General features: G+C 51.8%; 1 pseudogene; it reads right to left on the bottom strand.

Annotated features, from left to right (window-relative positions):
* Window positions 1-7,581: 7,581 nt before the first annotated feature.
* On the bottom strand, window positions 7,582-12,158 carry LOC100902199 (cGMP-dependent 3',5'-cyclic phosphodiesterase-like; annotated as a pseudogene).
* Between the last annotated feature and the right edge of the window lie 3,220 nt (window positions 12,159-15,378).

The following is a 15,378-nucleotide window of genomic DNA, read 5'->3' as shown; positions in this document are numbered from 1 at the left end:
CGTGCGCTAGAGTGAAAGCGAGTGAGCTTTTTATTTCAGCTTCATAACTTCTCGATAGAGTTAGGCGGAGTAAGTTTGAACCAGACGGCGGGAACACAACATTTCTCCCTTCGTAGACGGTTGTCGAGCTCTTAGCGACGGAAACCGGCTAGCCTGACACAGTCCGTCCAAGCGTTCGAGATGTCCCCGACGGCGCGGTGATAGGAGCCTCTTCTCGCTCCGGAGAAATTGTGCCAACTGGTTGGGGATCAGGAGCAGCTTGAGGTGGAGAATCTGTCGGGGCCCCAGGAGCAAGAGGTTTGACCGGGAAAGACGGAAACAACGCTTCGACATCGTCTTCGCTTGGCGGAGGTTCAAAAACTCTTCTTGTCCACAGGCGGTCCTTGATGTGGCGACGGATGACTTTGCCGTTCACCTCCAAGTGCGCCATCGCCTTACCGATTCGCTCCACAAACAGACCGTGAACGCGGCGCTTCTTGTTGAGACCGACAAGTACCTGTTTTCAAGCGACGAAAAGACGGGAGCGCGCTCCATGGTGGCGGTCGTAGTCTCGCTTGGAGCCCACGGCCGCAGCTGAGATCTAGTTGGTTCTCGGTTCTCGAGCTAAATATCGCGAAAGGGAGCCGCAGTTGCCCGCCGAAGAAAACTTCCGTTGGGGTTCTTCCGTTCAAAGCTTGATTCGGCGTGTAATTGTACGCCGCGACGGACACGTCCCGCGAACGGTGATCCGCTGTTTCCGTGGCGCGTTTGATGGTCCCTACCGGGCCGCAGGTGAACGATTGCGAATTCTGCGCAGAATCCTGCGAATTCCGATGAGGCGAACTGTGGTTCGTTGTTCGTCACAATCGTTTCTGGGACACCCAGGAGACGGAACACGACCTTAAGGTGATACACCAATACGTACGCAGTACACGGGAAGGCGGCGTCCACCAACTTTGAGTAAGCGTCCACAATTTCCAAGAGCAACTTTACCTTCTCGGGTTCTGCGAAATCTAGGTGAATTCGTACCCATGGTTTCTGAGGGTTCGGCCAAGAGGCTGGAGGGATTCCCACCGGGCTTGCAACCGTCTGTGCACACTGAATGCAGGATCTGACCATTGCTTCAATATCAGAAGACATCTTCGGCCAGTAGAAATGAGCTCGACCGAGCGCCTTCATTCGGACGATGCCGGGATGGCCTGCGTGGAGCTTATTCAAGACTGAAGCCCGCAGTTTCATAGGAGCAATCACCCGATCGTCGCACAGAAGAACGCCGTCCGCGTTGCATAGGCTCTCGGCCTGCTGGGCGTAGGGTCGCAGCTCCGGGTCCTTGAAATCAGATTTCTGCCAACCGCCGATGAGATGCTTGGGAACGCGGACCAACAGCTGGTCAGATTCCGTAGCCGCTCTTATTCTTTCTCCCGTTGGAGTGAAGGCTTCCCCCAAGCTGACCAAGCTTCGGACCTCCGACTCTTAAGTTTCGAGAGAAGCAATAACCTCCTCCATGCCGCAGTTCTTCGCTTCGTTCCGAGTATCGTTGATCAAGCGCGAGAAGGCATCCGCGTGCCCGAAGTCGGTAGTCCAAACGTATTCAATCTTGAAATCAAAGCCGACCAGCCTAAGCGCCCATCGGCGTAGACGAGCCGCCGTACGCTCGCTCAGACCTTAAGTTTGAGATGTGCGGAACAGCGCCAGTGATGGGCGATGGTCGGTTTGAAGGGTAAATCGTCGGCACCAGCCGAAATTTTTTTAGACGTTCCACTGTGGTGACCAGCGCCAACGCCTCTTTTTCTATTTGACTGTAATTTCGTTGAGCCGGTGACAGGGATTTGGAAATGTGGAACACAGCTTTTTCCGATTCGTCAGGATAACGCTGGAGGAGAACGCCTCCGATACCGGTGTCGCATGCGTCCGATGCCACAATGAGTTCCTGTCGCGGATCGTAATGAGCTAATACGAGAGGACCGGACAGAACTTTCTTAACTTCGGAGAATGCCTCGTCCTGGGAGGCGTTCCAATTGAAATTGGTAGACTTCTTCAAGAGGCCCTCGAACCTGGACTTCAGACAATGAAGTCGGTTAACGAAACGTCCGTAATAGTTGATCAGCCCCAACGAAGAGCGGACCGAGCGGTTCGACGGAGTACGCAAGTTTTGGATTGCCGCAATCCTTTGGGGATCAGCGCTGATGCCTCTGGCATTGACGATCATTCCCAGGTATTTCACCTTACGAGCATTGAAGGAGCACTTTGCAAGCGCCAGCCGGAACCCCCTAGCGAGAACCCGACCAAGCCCTTCATCATGTTCGACCTGATTCGATCCCATCACAAGAATATCGTCTAAATAGACGAGGCTGCCCTCAAGACCCGCGAGAGCTTGGTCCATCGACCTCCGTTCAAGCGCAGGAGCTGTCTTCAGCCCGAAAATGAGGCGATTGTACCGGAAAAGTCCGCGATGGGTTGTGATAGTGGTGCATGAACGGCTGGACTCTTGGAGGCAGTTGGAGATACGCGTCCGCAAGTTTGAGTGGAGAACGTGTTTCCAGAGAAGTGGGTCATGATCATTTCGATATTCGGGATTGGATGTACGATATCTTGCGAAGCCTCATTCAGGCCCGTCGAGAAGTCGGCACATACCCTGATCTTTCCGTTGGCTTTGCAGGCCACGACGATAGGGCTAGCCCAAGCGGAGGAGTCAACCAGGGACAACGTGCCATTCTTCAGTTACCGGTCCAGCTCCTTGTCAACAGCCTCGCGATACGGAAGCGCGACCGGGCGAGCTCGCAAGTGAAGCGGGCGGACGTCATCCTTGAGGTCCTACCTCACTTCGATTTTAGAGCATAGTCCGAGACCATCCCTGAATTAGATCTGGGAACCGTTGTTTCCATTCCTCCGGACCATTCCGAGTTTCAGACAACGAGGTGATATCCACGTGAGAACTTGGTACCAGAAGACGAAGTTGAAATACTGGTTTGCAATTCAGTAGAGCCGGCTGTTCCTCGTCGACTACTATGATACGGTCTTCCACGCCGGAGCTCCCATCCGCCTTGAAGCTGTAATTTCCACCGCGAACCTCGAGATTGAGAGGCTGACCATTTATTGCGGTACATCTGGAATCTGGAGGCCATCGGTAGCAAAGAAGGAGATCTGAGCTGCCTCCAGAGATTGGTACCCATCGTAGTTGGATCTGCTCCTGTATAAATCCGGAAATTCACTCGGCTGCCGTTTACGAAGACCTTTGCGAAAGCTCGGCCTCGCGTCCCAGAAGAATCGCCGGACGTAGATGATCCAAGAACCGAAAGGGAGTAGCAGCTGTCCTTAGGTGCATTGAGCAGAAATCTACACACCTTCTTGATAAGTCCTTTCCGGTGACAGTAGCTGCACGTCGCCCGGTGGGAACGGCAGGTTCGGCGTGCGTGCGACCCACCACAGCTAGAACAAGTTTCACCCGCTCTCCGCGAAGCCTCTGCGGCATTCCCGTGCTTAGCGTTCTTCCCTCTTTTGGTATCACTTGTCTGATGAACAAAGTTGATGGAAGACGTGGCACCACTGGGGTTCGTCGTATCGATGGCGGAGTCCCGAGAACGGGTGACGTAGTTTGTGGGGACGGTCCGCAGTTCCGAGATAGTGAGCTCCGATTTCCATCTACGGCTTTGAGCACGACGCTCCGATGACTCCTTTCGGTTTCCAGCTAGCTGTTTGATAGCACTTGCCATTTCTCCGAGAATGTCTTCCAGACCTTTATCGTCGTTGCCTCCAGGCGTTGTGGACTTCTCAATCCCACAATCGATATCAGCCCTACTTGAAACTAAAGACCGCCCGACTGCCTGTAGAGTCCGCCGTCTCGATCCTCTGAAGCTCGCTATCGCCAAAACTCACTTCGATCTGATGGAACTGGATGAAATCGTTTGCGAGTCGAACAGCGCATTCGCCTCTCCCTTACACATGGTCCCCAAACATGATGGGAGATGGCGACCGGTTGGCGACTCAAGAGCACTCAACGCAAGCACGGTTCCTGACAGATACCCGGTTCCGCATCTGGAGAATTTTGCCTTCAATCTCCAAGGTTGCCGCATATTCAGCTCAGTAGAATTGGTGAAAGCCTTCCACCAGATCCCAATGGCTGCAGAAGATACCCATAAGACAGCCATCCGTACTCCATTCGAGCTTTTTGAATTCCTCAGAATGCTCTCCGGACTCCGTAATGCAGCGCAATCCTTGCAACGTTTCCTGGATCTCGTAACTCGAGGTCTAGACTTCGTGTTCGTGTACTTGAATGACATCCTGATTGCGTCTCTCAACGAGCAGGAGCATATACGAGACGGTAGCTGAAGCTGGGCTACGAGCGCGCAGGAATAATCACGTCAAAATACGAATTGGTATTTCGAAGAAGCACCGCGCTCGTCGAGGGGGATTGCTGGCCGGGTTATTTAGTCGGATTGCGCCTTGTCTCGGAGGGTTAGCCAAGTTATCTCGCACGATCTCGAAAATTCTAGACTGGGCTCCGAATTTCGGTGACCATTTATGCATAGGAACCACATAAGCATTGCGCATCCAGCCGCATGCGCTCGGTCCTAGGGCTCAAGCAGTATCGAAATCTGTTCATCCAGCCCCCCTTCCGAGATGATCCGATGATGCTGAAGACTCCCCGTGCATTTTATTTATTGAGGCTGGAAGAAGGGTCGAAAACATCCGACGTCCCTGACCTGAGAGTAACCATCGTTGCCTTCGAATGAGAGAGCTCAGAAACGGGCAAGAGAGAGATAAAGACGCACCGGGAAGTGCTCTTTCTCCTCCGACCGGTCGGTGTCTATCGGCAGACTTTGGGTATTCGCAAGTTCTCCGCCATCAAGACTACCTGTTACGCGCTGGAGAGCCTCTCGTGTTCGCCAAGGAACATCCCGCCTAAAACTCTGAGAATCTGAAACCCAATAGACCCTGTCGGAGTCGCTTTGTTCTGACTCCCTTGCTCACCCGTATCCGTCGGGCAGGTCACAGCGGTGAAGTCGTCGGCAAGCCATCTCCCGAATTTGTGGAAGATTCTGGGAAAGGGAAATGATCCTCTTAGATTCCCCGGTCTTGCGCTTCTTTTGCTCCATTGCTGGAATGGGTGGGGCATTAGATTCCGAACCAAGATTCCTGGGGTCGGTCATGGAGACAATCTTGAGTTAGTTCCCGAGCGTATGCCCAAAATGAATTTAAGGACCGGTGACTATGGTAGGTCAGCTAAGTCATGGATAACTAAGGATGGATGGAAGGCTCCGGATCACTCTTGGATTGATGGTGGCAGCCGCGACGCATCAATCTCAGATGAGGCACTCAATCCGGACAGAAGCGAGTTCGATTGCGTGAATCCAGTAGCGTACGGAGAAGGTAGGCTAAGGGGGCTGAACCCCACCCAAGATTTTCCGTTCCAGTCAGATTTTGGAACGGACAACTTCCTCAATGAATAACTCACGAGCTTTGTGTAGTTTTCTGTGGTCATTTCCCTTAGTCAAGCGTCACATTGATCGATTATTTGTACCTGAGACTCACCTTGTTGAGATCATGATCATCATCACCGTGACCATTCAGCCCCCCCCTCGAGAAAAAATCCTGCGTACGCCATGCCACTGCGTGAATCGGATCCGCGACGCCTCAAATCAGATCTTTTCTCCTACCTAGGGAGCGTTCCGTCATCACTCACCAGCAGGCCGTCCGCGTAAGGATTCACGCTCCCAATCTGCTATCTCTATTCTTAAAATGAAACCGTAGTTTTTGATATGAACTTGGTTTGGGGTTTCAGTGTTGATTCGCGCTATCCTGGTCAGACTCACCCTCCATTGATGATCATGAATCATGATTGCCGTAAGAATCGGGTCCACTCCTCTCGGATGATCCCGTCCTCGCGCATGATTGACGAAGGGCTCTTCTCATGCTGCATCTCCTCTGAGCGTGAGTGCCACCCAGAGGGACAAACTCCGGTCATAGTCTTCCATCGGTATCACTAATTGCTTGATCCATTACGTGCAACGACTTCGCCCTTACCGTCCTCGGGGAAAATTCCACACGCCGCTTAAGAAACAATACATTATTTCGAAAGCCTGTCATGATCTCGAATCTCGAATGAACAGAATTGCATTTTAACATTCTCTTCTACGGAGCCGCAGAGAGATGACTCGACGGCTCAGAGTTTCGAGTCAAAGCTTCTGGAGCAGGCAAACGCGGAAAGTTCTCGCGCCGGTTCCTTATACTGAGCAAGGATATCGTCAGGGAGTCCTGAAGACGATGAACTCGAAATTTCCTCCAAAGCGGTGAGTGAGGGACGATTCATTGACTGTGTTGCTTACCGGAAGGTGACGCTGCCGGCCTTGACGTCTTGATGCGGGATGATCGCCCGTCAAGTTCGCGAAACTTATTAGAAACTCGTTCTTCCTGGAGTTCGTCCTCCTTGGGGCTGTCTGGAGAGCGAGACTTCACAACTGAAGCTTCGATGCTCATGTCGAGCCTTCGCAGAGCGCGCGAGGTGTTCAGACGTCGGCTCTCGAGCTCTGCGGAGTGCCGCAGCGACGAGCGCGTCCCGTAAAATTATGCCCCGGGGATCAGGGGCATCTGCATCGATGCTCTCATATTCTGCTGCTCTCTACTGGATGGATCCATCTTTGAGGAGGAACAGACCGAGGGAGGGCAGCCCGTCCCCCTGGTGAATTCTTTCTCGAAGTTCAAGCTTCGAAGTACTGCCTTAATTTGGTCCGTCTAATGTACGTACTCGGCTAGGATACGGAGGACAGACGAGAAACGTACGGGTCGTACGACGTTGAACGTTCGTTTATATTTGCCATGATTATTCGACAATTCACGATGCAACGCATTGATTATACTTTCAATTTTAGTGTAGATCATGAGAATGATAACAATTAGGAATCATGATTCGTTCTATGGAGCATAACAATGATGTTGTCTAGATTGGGCAAGGTATCCAAAAATAAGACTGGAAGTCACAATTTCTACGTGCACATGGCTCTACGTTCAGACAGAGATCCGAGGGCCAGAACTCTTTCTCTGATGGAGCTATGTATTGATAAGCTTCGTACAGACTAGCCAGAAATTCGCCAAGACGTCTGCCGTCCAATAAGCATGGCTAAAATGGCACGTTCGTTTCGTTTCGGGTAGAAGGTTCAACATGAGGTTGAAAGTTCGTCTCAACGGAATTTCCTCACACAAGAGCACGTCACATACTTGGAGCGTGAGCTTTCGCACCCCACGCATTGATTTGAAGGTCTTTCGGTGACCTGCTGCTCACAAAAAGCTCTCTTCAGTTTCCTCGAAGGCGAAGTCATCATTACTATGCTGTAGGCAACTCTGCGATTTTCCTCTTCGCGGTTGGATCGTTCCCGGTTCCGGGCTGTCTACCTTCGTCCTCATCCACAAACATACCCGCACTTCAGGTTTTCGTCAATTAAATTGCTCATGAGTCATGAGGAGCGACCGAAGACCGACGACGTGTCTCCGGATTTCATGAATTAAGGGTACAACAACGGTGTTACGCACCGGTCTCGGGGTAGACGGCTTTCCTAAGTCGAACGAATGCGGTTCGCTCCTTCGCTCTCACCTCGTGATGTCAACAGACGGACGAGAGATTCAGTTGGGAAGATAAGACAACTTTTGGTCGGATTCGGATACTACGATCAGCGACGGCGACAGCGACAGGGTCGAGGGCGATTCCAATCAGAGAGATGGAGGAGCCTCATCGATTTCTGTGCTTTTAGTGTTCGTTATCCCCTATGTTGCTCTCCTCGTCGCCTCGGCCGGCGATTGCGGAGCTCTCGTGATCACGATCATAATCATTCGTTACTAAACGTCGTGTATTCAAGTTGCATATTATGGATTGGATGCTACGGGCTATTGCGCTGCGAACTCGATCATATCACGAAGCAGAGTCTGACGATACCGATTCCTCGTGAAACTTGCGTTTCCTGCGAATCGAAGAGAAAGTCTTAGGGCGACGTCCGGGTAAAGTTCTTGTCCGGGCGGATCCTCGTGCGGTCAGGGGTTCAATGCGGAATCGATTTGTTCTCGGAGCAGGGCTTTCCTCGGACATCCGGTTCCCCGACTGACCTGGTGTTTTGAAGCTGCAAACTGGTCACAACTTCTTTCTCGAGCGGCTGATCTTGGAAGATACTCAACGAGCATCCGTGATGCGTTCCGTACTTTGCGAGGTAAATCTGCCGGAATTTCTAACAGAACAGAAGAATGTCCGTGACAGCCTGCAGGCTCTGCTGAGTACCTTCGGACCTGGGGAAAAGTTCGGCAAGCAGGGCGAAAACCGGTCGGACAACACCTTCGATGAACTGGACCTGGAGCTCAGGAATGAACGCCTTCTGGCGATCCATCATCGTGTCTGGATTGATACCCATCGCTTTCTCCAGATCACCTGCGATAAGCAAATGGAGCACGTCAGAGAGTCCCATTGGGCGCAGCATGTGGCTGACTGAGTCCATGAGGATCGAAACGTGATCACGCAGAGAAAACCTCCGTCGCCCCCCCCCCCCTCCTTGCACACAATCAGATGCTTGATTGAAGAGACATCCTGGAACGATACATTAGCGACCAGAAGACTAATGGAGGCTCGAGTCGTAGGGAATCGATGTATCATAGACCGACAATAGGAAATGACGATGTCAGAAAGCTGTACGAACCCTGTGAGAAGAATTCCTTGTAGATTAACTCGGCCTTTTGCTTCGTCGCTCTCCAATCTTTCGTCTGATCAGAAAGGTCGCACGACTTACTAGGAGACACATTAGAAGTGAATGATGAGCCGGATCCTTCTTGTTGAACGATTTCACCACTCGGTCGAGGGATGGCAGGATTTTAAAATGGTGCAGAATCTGTCGCGAGGATAATGTGACCGATGCTCTCGAGAATCTTCGAATACTCGTGGCATTCAAGATTTTCGATGATGTTGCATCCTTCGATGTTGAGAATAGCCATGGCTTAAGCGATGTGGTGCCTCTCCATCAAGGAGCCTTCAGATGAGTAGAGCGAGGCCAGGATGCTTTTCGAATTAACTTGGAAAGTGTTTTTGTGCCCCTATGATCCAAATCATGACACAGACCGGCCACGAACAGTGACAGCGCCTCGTTGTCCCTGCGAGTTGAGAACGACATGAATAAATTGTTACCGCGATCTAGATCGGCGAAATTGCTTCTAAACCGACCTAGACAGGACCCCCGAATAAAAGAAGATGGACATTCCATCGAGGGATATGTGCCCCCACCGATGGCATGCCAATCGGAGGGGGAGTCGATGCACGCCTGATTGGCGTTGAAGTGTAGTCAACATACTCTTGTCATATCGTACTCACGTGGGGTAACCTTCTCGGTGGAGATGCAAATTCTTAATAAGGAATCAGGAGATAATTTTAGCGGGCTACGGCGAACGCGTGTGTGCAGTTGTGACGGTGGATCCCCATATACCTTTCGAACCATAAAAGTGAATCGCGCCAAGGTTTTCCTCGAAATACGCCACCGATGAATGAAACCGGGATCTTCGAACATCGTCACCACAGCCTGCAGGAAAAGTATTCGTGACTGTCGGCTCGAGACACGGTGCGGTCAGACACAGCAACCGCGAATTCCACGCAGAGGACGCTCCGCACCGGCATAATATTCGTCAAGGGATTGCGAAGGAGCATAAACAGATCAAGAGCGAAGTTTATATTATATTTTCTAGTAGTCTTCATGAAGCGGTTCGAGCTCCTCACCAGTGGAGTATCTCTGTCAGGTATCCCCCGAGGGATCCCACGGCAAGTTTCGAACGACGGGAGGAAACGTTCGTGAGGTTTCGAGACGAGATCATTGCCGATCAAGGTCACTAGTTGATGGACCTCTTCGTCGGGAAAATATGGTCGGTACACCCAAACTCACCCCGGCCGACTCGCCGCGGCCCGATTCGCCGCGGGGTCCAGTTCGCCGCCGGAGGCGACCACCTCAGAGCGACCGATCCTCAGCTGATTCGTCTAAAAACTTGATGGACGTAGGAGCATTGTGTTCTCTCCATCCGGAAAAGAAATTATCCAATCAGCCGGATCAGAGGCGAGGAGTTTTCCGGAAGTTTTGCGGGACAGTGAGCTCACTGAAGTTCGTGCTCCCGAACACGAGAGACTTGAGCCTCGTCGGTCTTCTTCCTTGAGCAGGAGTACAGCCATGACGATAAATTTCCTCCGGATAGCCAATCGAAGATAACAGGACATGATGTCGGTGTCGTATCGGCTCGGCATCCCGTGAAATACTCTATGGTCATTCAGTTTAGAATCACACGAGTATTCCGACTAGGTAATTTGAAATGGAAGGATGAGCGCAATGATGAACTTCAATCGTCATAGCTGTCTGCCGCTGCGTTTGCCGTGTGAGGGCGGGGCGTCGCTCCCATCCTGAGGTTGTTAGCGGTTCCTCGCAGATGGTCGATTGTCGTCTTCGAGTGGAATTGCCGGACCATCGAGTGGATGCGATTATCAAAGAAAATCATCGATGTTTTGCTCCTGTCTCTATGGCTTACCCGGCTTATTCGGGAATTTCTCTGCTCCTACAACCAGTAGGTACTTAGACGAATGAGCCGGGAACCAGTCGCTCTATGACGGTCGCCTCCGGCGGCGAGTCGGGTCGCGGCGAGCTGGACCCTGCGACGAGTTGGACCGCGGCGAGTAGGGGCGCTCCGGCTTCTCGCGCTTCAGAGCTCGTGATTTCGAGCCTCTTTTCGACCTCCGACGCCCTCTGGCGGTCTCTCGTTCACGCCGTCTCACACGATGTTCTCATGCTGTCCTTGTATGACTATCGTACGCCCCGTTGTACTCAACTCTCTGATATCCTACTTCATTCCTCGGTCCTGCAGCTAATCCCTTCCCGAGTTCTAACGTTTTTATAGTCTCATAGCTATTTTCCGTATCTGCCTTAGAATTTTGCCGCTCGTCCGGGTTTCTTCTGTCTCTTCGGTGTCTCTCGTCGGTTGCTCAATGATCGCCGAGGTGAGATCGACTTCCGTTGTTTTCTGTTATCCTTACCGACCGAATAGTCCCAGCAACATCGACGCGTCGATTTGCTTCTTGTTCTCATCCACAAGCGTCTGCATCCTCACATCGAGATTTTCCTGAGACCTCTAGTTTTTTCACGACTTGCGAGAAATTATCGATCCTCGGCATGATCTCAGCGACGCCCCGGACTTCGCTGGGGTGGGACAACCGCCTTAACTAGGTCAACAATAAACTTCGTTCCTCCATATTTTCGGTCAGCATCGAGCGGGGATACGAGGGATATCGAATATCAGACAGACAGACAGACAGACAGACAGACAGACAGACAGACAGACAGACAGACAGACTTACGTTCTCGTATGGGCGCCTTCCAAAATTATTCCAAGAGCCAATCCAAAATAACTTCGAATATAGCCAGCAAGATGGTTTCTGAAAAAGCAACACTTAGAGAAATAGGATTGGGAGGGATGGTCTATGGGATGCTCAGTAGAAACCCCATGGAACGATTTCGTACTCAAACTTCTTCTCAGTTTTCCACTTTTTTCCGGATCTTTTTTCTCAAAACGTTTGAGAGCTTCCACTACCGTTTCGTACCGACCGATCAGTGCGGCCTGCGCCTCCGCGCAGTTCAAACTGAATCTCCTGGCGTTGATTAGTGCCACGTTAATGTCTGACATTTCCGCCGCAGTCTCCGCCAAGATCTCGAATAACTGGGCCTTGCCTACCTCGCCCGCTCCCGCGCCGCTTGAGAAGGGTGGTCGGAACTTGATCGATATGCATAAGCCGTCGAATTCCGTAGCTCCAGATACGGGAGGTTCCCGTTCGGTTTGATTTGTTGCCTTCGCGGCGGGGAGGGTCAAGGTGGCAAGAAGGAGCAGAGTTATTGAGACCTGCGGAGAGGAGAGAAAAGGCTCGATTATTTTGCATGCATGGGATCATCTGATGATATGGAACGAGCGTATACTCGGAGTATAATTCTATTGGCCAAGCTGATTGATTGATGATTGATTGATTTATGCTCCATTTCTAATAGAAACCCCGACTGCGGGGGCGCGATCGCTGGAGACTATGTGACGCTTCGACGGTCATCAGTGCCAATAAGTCGGCATGGTTCATGTTTTTCCGCCAGCCGAGAACTCATCCCACGATACTTTCTGTCACTCACTGGTACCATCCATCCAGGTCATACCTTGGGGAGACTAGCGGGGAGGTGCGGGTAGGAGCGGGGAGGCACGGAGAAGAACTTGAATCCATACGTGGCGAGTCTCAGCGACCAATGAAGGAGCAGTATCGAAGAAGCTCTCCCGCGACGTTTCCGCTCACAAAAGGTGTAGAAGGCTAGAGACGCGAACAAAGCTACGATCGACGTCAATAAACTCAGGAGCGAGTGCAGGGAGTTCCGGGACAATCGCTCAGAGTAAGCAACTTGAACGATACAGTCTTCCAGGCCCACGAAGTGAAGAACGATCAGGAGCAGCGTTAGTATCCAACGCGGTCGATGTAAGGGGGGCAGAAATCGACATACGAATACCATCGAGATCGAGAACGACTCCATCGCAACACGGTATGACTTTCTGACCGCTAGATATGCTCAGAAGCTCGCGAGCGTCTGGCAGGTGCGGTTTGAACGCATCAGATGCCAACGTGCATCTCAAAATTCGTCCGCGGAAAGGAGGGAGAGGCAAACAAGCCTCGAATGTTTACGACAACTCCTAGAGATATTGGACATGGCTAGGTACCGAATGAGCAGTCTCCTTCCGGATGGGCCTTTCTGCGGGCGGATCCCGCAACGGAGTCCCCAGAACCGGCTACGAGGGACTTCGGTTGGGGAGTTCAACCAACCTCAACACTGAAATGGATGAACACCGTGGATCTTCTGCGATCTTCCCAGGAACCCTGTCGGCGCCGTCATGACTTATGGGTCGCGCGGGGGGTACCTCAAGGAAACTTCCTTGAACTCCTCTGTCGTTCTCCGATTATATAATCTCAATTTCACGAGAGATTTCGCGCTCGCAATCGACCCCACGTCGATGGTCGATGGGGACGACCGTGCCGCGGAGTGTACGAGGAAAGTTCATCTCTCCGAAATAAGTCTTGACTCACGGCACGCCATCATGAATCATGTATCATTTTTATTCTTCTCCAGCCTCTCATGGTACCAAATATATTCAGTCTATCTGGGAACGTTCAAAGTTTCCTCGTTCGGGGTCACCTACGGAGTCTGCGCGGAACCCGCTAAACTCTGGGGATCCTCGGCGGAAGAATTCGATTCGTAGACCCGGATTCCAGGTCCGGGTCCGGAGGCTCAGCATCCGAACAGCTCGAATCGGCACTGGCGTCTGCGAGAGCAACTCCTGATTCCTGATCCGGCGACTTTGCCGCCGCGTGGTGCGGTGATCGTGTTCCGAGAATACGTGATCGAAGTTCCGAGATCAGATTCAGCGAATCTCGCTCGAGACATGTTCGGAATCGGGATTAGGCGCCAAATAAGATGTTCTGCACGACAAGCACGATGCAGATCCCGAGAATGGGAATCTTAATTTTCTCTCCAATCCAGTATTCATTCCTCCGCCCGTATGTGGCTTCAGCCCTGACTCGTCGACATATATTGATACGATATCGGCTCCGATACGTCATAGATCATAGAGAATGAGGTCTCTTTCATACAAATCGATTTCTCGATTCCTGCCCGCGTAATGTTCGCAGAAAATTAATATCTCTACCCTCTCTTTGGCTACAGATTGGCACTCCGCGCAGCGGCTCGTCTCGGCTTAGAAGTCGGCCCCGAAATAGAGCTGGTCGACGAGATCAGCGGGTCCAGCTGATTGAGTGATCTCCGCTCCGTTCAAGAACGGGGATCACTCCATAAGTACGGTAGAATAATTCAGCCTGCAAATCCGAAACAGGCACCGAAGAACCGAACGGCCTAGCCGATCCAGCATCCAGAAACCGAAGGATGAGGTCAGAACACAAGGAGCTCATCCGTAAGCGGGAAGAGGCTTGGGGGTGTGAGCATCGATGGCCATGTGTGACGATTGCTCAGAGCCTCCCCCTGGGGTACACGCCCTCCGACCAGTCTTGAGGCTCGGACCCCAGAGGAGATCCCACCCGGGGGAGTTTCGCCTCCCTTAGCCTTCGTCAGGACTTTTTCCAAAAAAAACTCTGTAGTAAAAAGACGTTTGCTCGAACTCTGCGTCCCTCCGCATATGTATACATGGCTCGCAGCCCTGACGTCCCTGATCTCCGAAGCGCTGGCCCCCTAAAGATCGAATCGATCACTTGTTTCCCGCGGGCGATGTATACATATAATGTATGTATGATGATCAGAGACAGAGGTTTCTCACGGTCACAATGTCGCGGATCCCAGGCAATGACTCCGCCGAAATACTTCACGCGTCTCTCACGGTCGGTCACGCCCTGAGAAAGCCGACGTCTTCAAGGCGTGATCTTAGTCTCGTGACCTGCCTCCAGCCCCGATGGTCACGGCTCCCGTGGCTCCCCTCACATCTGCCCAAACCGTCGAATCTCTTGCTCATTGGACGGAAACACTCTCTTGGAGGGCGAGGTGCGCCGTCGACCTGAGCAGCAAGACTGAATCGTTGATTATAAGCTCGGCCGATGTCCCAATCATTCGAGCCTGACTCTCATCATTAAAGTTCGAAGTTAATAATCTCACTTAGCGGGAAGCGCCCAGGAAAATACATGTTGGAAGTTGCGCAGATCCGTAGCCATCTAGTCATCGTATCCCTCACGAAGGATAAGAGGAGCGGAGTCATCGCGAAATAAAGGTGAACGAAATACTGCTTCATGAGCTTTGGACAACACCACAAATGGACCTCACTAGAAAACGATGTTCTCATTGAGCGTGATGTCGACGTTCTCCTGGTATGCGAGACAAGACTGATGAACGATGAGATGGTGCCGGATATCGAAGGCTTCTGTTCAGTCACCAGCAACCGATGCGGTTCCTCTGGTAGGAACTCGAATGGCGGAGTTGCTATCCTGTATAGAAACACCTTCGAGAGCATGCAAGTGCATAAGGGGAACGACTTTGTCGCGCAGGTACTACAAATCGATGGAAAGAAGTGGGTTTTCATATCCTTCTGCATGAAGCACGGCTCTGTCCGTGAGAACACATCTCTCTGCAGAGCCATGAGCCTCTACATCAAAAACCAGACCTGTGCGACAGACTGCATAGTTCTTGGTGGCGATGCAAATGCCCACCTAGTGGAACTGGATGGCCTCTCGAATAAGAGAGGCCAGCTACTGAAAGCGTTTTGCATCGAAAACGGTCTAACGATGCTCAATCTGACCGACCTGTGCCAAGGCAAATACACGAGAGGAAAGTCGTGTATAGACTACAACATCGTGAATGGCACAGCGTTGAGGCAGGT

Source organism: Galendromus occidentalis, unplaced genomic scaffold (genome assembly GCF_000255335.2).
Source record: "Galendromus occidentalis unplaced genomic scaffold, Mocc_1.1 scf7180000076583, whole genome shotgun sequence".
NCBI lineage: Eukaryota > Metazoa > Arthropoda > Arachnida > Mesostigmata > Phytoseiidae > Galendromus > Galendromus occidentalis.
The sequence above is the reverse complement of the archived record's forward strand: the minus strand, read 5'-3'. Positions and strand labels throughout refer to the sequence as shown.